The 6,423-nt window shown below is 37.4% G+C and overlaps 1 non-coding gene across 1 annotated transcript; it reads left to right on the top strand.

Annotated features, from left to right (window-relative positions):
* Positions 1 to 272: 272 nt before the first annotated feature.
* Positions 273 to 339, top strand: TRNAH-GUG (transfer RNA histidin (anticodon GUG)). Its single transcript has one exon. It is a non-coding gene; the product is annotated as a tRNA-His (tRNA).
* The last annotated feature ends 6,084 nt before the right edge of the window (positions 340 to 6,423 follow it).

Below are 6,423 nucleotides of genomic sequence, written 5' to 3'. Positions count from 1 at the left end.
TGGCATACATCCAAGAGTTCTGAAAGAACTCAAAGGTGAACTTGTGGATCTCCTGACAAAAATATGTAATCTTTCATTGAAATCTGCCTCCGTTCCTGAGGACTGGAAGGTAGCAAATGTCATCCCCATCTTTAAAAAGGGTTCCAGAGGAGATCTGGGAAATTACAGGCCAGTCAGTCTGACTTCAATACCGGGAAAGTTGGTAGAAACCATTATCAAAGACAAAATGAGTAGTCACATTGATGAACACAAGTTCATCAAGGGAGAGGGACGGTGGCTCAGTGGTAGAGCATCTGCTTGTGAAGCAGAAGGTCCCAGGTTCAATCCCCGGCATCTCCAAAAAAGGGTCCGGGCAAATAGGTGTGAAAAACCTCAGCTTGAGACCCTGGAGAGCCACTGCCAGTCTGAGAAGACAATACTGACTTTGATGGACCAAGGGTCTGATTCAGTATAAGGCAGCTTCATATGTTCATATGTTCATAACTCAGCAAGGGTTCTATAAGGGAAGTTCTTGTCTCACAAACCTGTTAGAGTTCTTAGAGCGGGTGAACAAACATGTGGACAAAGGGGACCCAATAGATGTTGTTTACTTTGACTTCTGGAAAGCTTTTGATAAAGTTCCTCATCAAAGGCTCCTTAGTAAGCTCGAGGGTCATGGCGTAAAAGGACAACTCTTGTGGATCAAAAACTAGCTTATTAATAGGAGAGTGAGTATAAATGAGCACTTTTCGCAGTGGGAGATGGTCAGCAGTGGGGTGCCGCAGGGCTCAGTATTAGGCCCCATGCTCTTTATCTTGTTCATTAATGATTTGGAGTTGGGAGTAAACAGTGAAGTGGCTAAGTTTGCAGATGACACTAAATTGTTCAGGGTGGTGAGAACCAGGGAGAATTGTGAGGCACTCCAAAGGGATCTGTTGAGGCTGGGTGAGTGGGCGTCAACGTGGCAGATGAGGTTCAATGTGTTCAAGTGCAAAGTAATGCATCTTGGGGCCAAAAATCCTAGGTATAAATACAAGTTGATGGGGTGTGAACTGGCGGAGACTGACCAAGAGAGAGATCTTGGGGTCGTGGTAGATAACTCATTGAAAATGTCAAGACAATGTGCAATTGCAATAAAAAAGGCCAGTGCCATGCTGGGAATTATTAGGAAGGGAACTGAAAACAAATCAGCCTTAAAATACTAATATTTAAAGGTACCCTTAACTTATAAAAACAAAGATTAATATTCTTCTTCCTTCTAAGACTTAATCATTATCAAAAATTGTCCAGTGTCCTTTTATTTTCCACTCTTTTTCTACATATCTTCTAAACTTTTTCCACTCCATTTTAAAAACTTCTAAGTCATAGTCTCTTAAAATGCTTGTTAATTTGTCCATTTCACTCCATGTCATAACTTTTACAATCCAATCCCATTTCTCTGGTATTTTTTCTTGCTTCCACAACTGCGCATACAGTGTCCTAGCAGCTGGAAGCAAGTTCCAGATTTAAGTTCTATCTTCTTTTGGAAATTTTTCCATTTGTAATCCCAACAGAAAAGTCTCTGCAACTTTCCTAAATTCGTATCCCAAGATCCTAGAAATTTATTGTTGAATCATCTGCCAATACTTTTTTGCTCTTTCACAAGTCCACCACATATGGTAGAAAGAACCTTCATGTTTTTTACATTTCCAACATCTATCTGGCTTCTTCTTATTCATCTTTGCCAACTTTTTAGGAGTCATATACCATCTGTACATCATTTTAAAACAGTTATCTTTAATACTATGACACGTCGAAAGCTTCATAGAATTCTTCCACAAATATTCCCAAGTTTCCATCTGTATTTTTTAATTTACATTAATTGCCCACTTAATCATTTGAGATTTCACTACTTCATCTTCCGTGGACCATTTTAAGAGTAATTTATATAATTTTGAAATTAATTTTTCATTGTCTCCAAGCAGAACTTTTTCCATTTCTGTTTGCTCTTTTCTTATTCCTTCAGTTTTAATATCATTTTCCACCAAGCTCTTTATTTGTTGCATTTGGAACCAATCATATTTATTATTCAGCTCTTCAGCAGTTTTCAATTCTATTTTGCCACTTTGTATTTTTAATAGTTGATTGTATGACAACCACTTTTCTTCACCTGTCTCAGCTGTTATTTTTATTACTTCTGCTGGCACTATCCATAACGGTTTTCTCTCATCCCCATACTTCTTATATTTCATCCAAGTATTTAGCAAATTATTTCTTATATAATGGTGAGAGAAAAAACCATCCATCTTTTTTTCCCCATAGTACATATAAGCGTGCCAGCCAAATTTATTTCCATGACCTTCCAACGCTAAACGTTTTTTGTTTAACAGCATCACCCATTCTTTTATCCACACTAGACAAACTGCTTCATGATATAATTTTAAATCTGGTAATTGGAATCCTCCTCTTTCTTTTGCATCTGTTAAATTTTTCATTTTAATCCTTGGTTTCTTCCCAGCCCACACAAACTCTGAAATTTTCCTTTGCCATTTATTACATTTTTTACTGTCTTTCACAATCGGAATAGTTTGAAACAGATACATTATTCTTGGCAAAATATTCATCTTAATTGCAGCTATTCTGCCAAGCAATGACAAATTAAGTTTATTCCATTTTATCATATCTTCATCCATTTTACGCCATAGCTTCTCATAATTGTTTTTAAACAAGTCAATATTCTTCATTGTTATCTCCACACCAAAATATTTTTTAGTATATATTGCTTTTATCATCCTTATAAAGTTTTCCCCCAACTCCATTTTCTCCATTACTGCAAACATAAAGTCCCAATTTAAATTATCAAATGCTGTCTCTGCATCCGCAAAGAATAATGCTACTTCCTTTTCTGGATGTCTTTCATATTATTCTACAATATTTACAACAGTTCTAATATTATCTCTTATTTGCCTTTTGGGGAGAAACCCCACTTGATCTTCCTTTATAAAATTTATCAAATATTGTTTAAGCCGTTCCGCCAAGATTCGTGTATATATTTTATAGTCATTATTTAATAGTGAGAATGGTCTATAATTTTTTACATTCGTGACATCTCTATCTTCCTTTGGAATCAATGAAATAACAGCTTCCTTCCATGTATTTGGTATTTTCCCTTTTATTCTTATCATGTTCATCAATTTCTGAAGTTTCGGAATTAACTCCTCTTTGAAGGTTTTAAAAATTTTAGCTGTATATCCATCTGGTCCAGGTGCTTTTCCATTTTTCATTGCATTAATTGCTGCTTCAATTTCTATTTTTTCAATTGGATCATTCAAGACTTTTCCCATATTTTCTGTTAAGGGTGCTATTTTAATCTTTTGTAAATACTCTTCTATCTTTTCTTTCTTTATTTTAACAACCTTAAATAATTTGGCATAATACTTAAAGAATTCTCTTTTTATTCCTTCTTGATCTACCACCTCTCTTCCCTCCACCACAATTTTATTAATAATTTTACTTTCTCTCTTTTTCTTCAATTGCCAGGCCAAATATTTTCCAAGTTTATTTGCTCCCTTGAAAGATTTCTGCTGCAACCTTTTCAGGTTCCATTCCAGTTATTTCTACTGCTACAAATCTTCCATCTTTATCTTTAAACACTAGTTTCGGGTCCAATTCTTGTTTAATATAAAAAATCACTCCCCTTTTCTTCTGTTCAGCCAATGAATGAAATTCTAGTCCCAAGTGTTTATTACATAAAAAATTGTAATCCTTTTGTTTGATATGTACTTCTTGTAAACAAACTATATTACAATTTTGCTTTTTAATCCAATGAAACGTTGCCTTTCTTTTTTTGTGGTTAATTTAGTCCATTTACATTCCAAGATAATAATTTGTAATCCATCATGGTGCAAATTCTTTATGTTCTTCATAAAATCCACACAGTTCCTGTGTGCTTGTAATTGTAATCCTTTTTTCTTGTAGCTCAAAGCTCAAACCTTCAGGTATTATCCATCTGTACCTCATTTCATTGTCCCGTAATTTTTCTGTCAGTTTCTTATATGCTCTTCTTCATTTATCACTTGTCTTGGCAACTCCTTCATAATTCTTACTCTGCTGCCTCCCACTATCAATGTCTTTTCAAAGTTTTTATTCATGATTTTCCCCACCATTTCTTTTGTCATATATCTTATAACTACATCTCTTGGTAGATTATTTTTTTTGGCACATAGTGAGTTCACTCTATACATATAGTCATACATGTTTCTAGTTTTCAAATCAGTTTCTTCATCCTCAGGTACTCCTCTTAGACGTATCTGGGTCTCCATCAATTTGCAGTCATGAATTGCCACATTTATTTTATTTTTAACAAGGTGGAATCATGTACTTTCACTCTCCCTTCCACCTCTTGCACTTTTTTTATGTCACCACAGTCTCATTTCTGAGATTCTCTATATCTTTTTTTAGTTCTTCAATATCTTTTCTAATTTCTTTTTTTGGAAGCAGTTATCATCTCCCTCATCCCTTTCATTATCCTGGCTTCCATTGCATCTAATTGGTCCTGCATTTTCTCCAGTGAAGCAGTCCTTGCTCGGGTTTGCTTATGGTCTGACATGTAAAAACACCGAAAATTTTGACCTCTCCAAATTAAATTTCAACTATCAGATTTAAAAGAGTGAGGCTTGCTCTTTTCAATAAGCCTAATTTCGCTGTCGTCAGAGCCTCCTGGGCTCAGATATTAATTTTTAAAGTTTTTATTTTTTCCAAAATGGCGGTCGTGACTTTCTGACTTACTTTAAAATTTTTCCTCTTTCTTCTAGAGCCTTCTAAAATAGTTATTAACAGTAATGTCCGATAGTATTTAGCTTATAATCGTTACCTCTGTCGGCTCCACCAATTTTTAATGTCCCGAACACTTTAAAAATTTTATTTAATTTTTAGCCTCCTAGCAATGGCCTCCGATGTTTTTCTATGATATTATAGTCCTAGAGTAGGCTGGCTGCTTCAATGATTTCCCTTTTCCATCCGATACTTCCTGCTTTGCTTGCCACCAAATCCCATTTTTGCTGGTAGAGAGATCTCACGATGCTTGACATATTTCCTGTGTTGGCTCTGGGAGCTGCAAGTCTATGACGATGGGGCTTTTTCTCCAAAACTGCAAGTAGACAAAACAATAAATTCCTTTCCACTTTTTAGCACTGTCCTTTAAATTTACAAATTCCAAATTTCGCCCCTTCTCCCCTTCTTCTTCCAAGCTTTCTAGATTTCAATTTCTCACCTTCTGATTTTATTTTGTTTAACTTTAATTAGTCCCAGAATGAAAGATAGCCATCTGTACCTTTTCTGTAGTTATCCAGATCAACACCAGTCTTGTATAGCTTTAGATGTTTAGCAATATCAAAGAAGATTAGGATCCTGTCGAGCTTATGTCAAATAAATGACTCTAAAAACTTCAGCAGATGATGAAAATGCAACTCGTTTCCGGAGATCTCTCAAAGCCTCAAAGGATCCCCCCCTTCCCTGGGACTCCCTTTTAGCCAAGATAAATCTCCTCAAAGTTTCCTGTGCATATCTTGGACTGATCTCTGACTGAGAAAAGTAGGCAGTAGGCATTAGATTTCCTTCCATTACCCCGAACAGAAGTTCCAGCCTGCTCCCCTTCTAAGAAGCAGTTCAGCTTGACATTTTCCAACCCTGGAAGTCGAGGTTTACAAGATTATGCATGGGATAGAGAAGGTAGAGAAAGAAGTACTTTTCTCCCTTTCTCACAATACAAGAACTCGTGGGCATTCAATGAAATTGCTGAGCAGTCGGGCTAGAATTGATAAAAGTAAGTACTTCTTCACCCAAAGGGTGATTAACACATGGAATTCACTGCCACAGGAGGTGGCAGCAGCTAGAAGCACAGCTTCCAGAGGGGAATGGATAAGCATATAGAGCAGAGGTCCATCAGTGGCTATTAGTCACAGCTTATTGTTGGAATTCTCTGTCTGGGGCAGTGGTGCTCTGTATTCTGGTGCTTGGGAAGGGCACAGCGGGAGGACTTCTAGCCCCACTGGAGGACCTCTAGATGGCACTTGGGTTTTTTATGGCCACTGTGTGACACAGAGTGTTGGACTGGATGGGCCATTGGCCTGATCCAACATGGCTTTGCTTATGTTCTTATGTTTTTATGAGTTTAGGCCCTTTGCATCCCACCAAAATGAACTGTCAGCACACAAGGGTTGAATTTTCTGGGGCAGCTGGGTGGTGGTCCCCCCCTCTGGAAGCAAGTGCTTGAAACCTTGCATGAGACACACCTAGGGATAATGAGTACGAAGGCCCTGGCACGTAGTTATGTCTGGTGGCTGGGAATGGACGAAGAGATAGAGGGGTGGGTTAGAAGGTGCCAGTCCTGCCAAGAGTCCTGGACAGATCTGCCCAGTGCCCCCAATCACTGCTGGGAGTCTAATTGCGTGCCTTGGTCCTGAC

The sequence above is a fragment of the Heteronotia binoei genome, chromosome 16 (assembly GCF_032191835.1).
Source record: "Heteronotia binoei isolate CCM8104 ecotype False Entrance Well chromosome 16, APGP_CSIRO_Hbin_v1, whole genome shotgun sequence".
Classification (NCBI taxonomy): domain Eukaryota; kingdom Metazoa; phylum Chordata; class Lepidosauria; order Squamata; family Gekkonidae; genus Heteronotia; species Heteronotia binoei.
The sequence above is the reverse complement of the archived record's forward strand: the minus strand, read 5'-3'. Positions and strand labels throughout refer to the sequence as shown.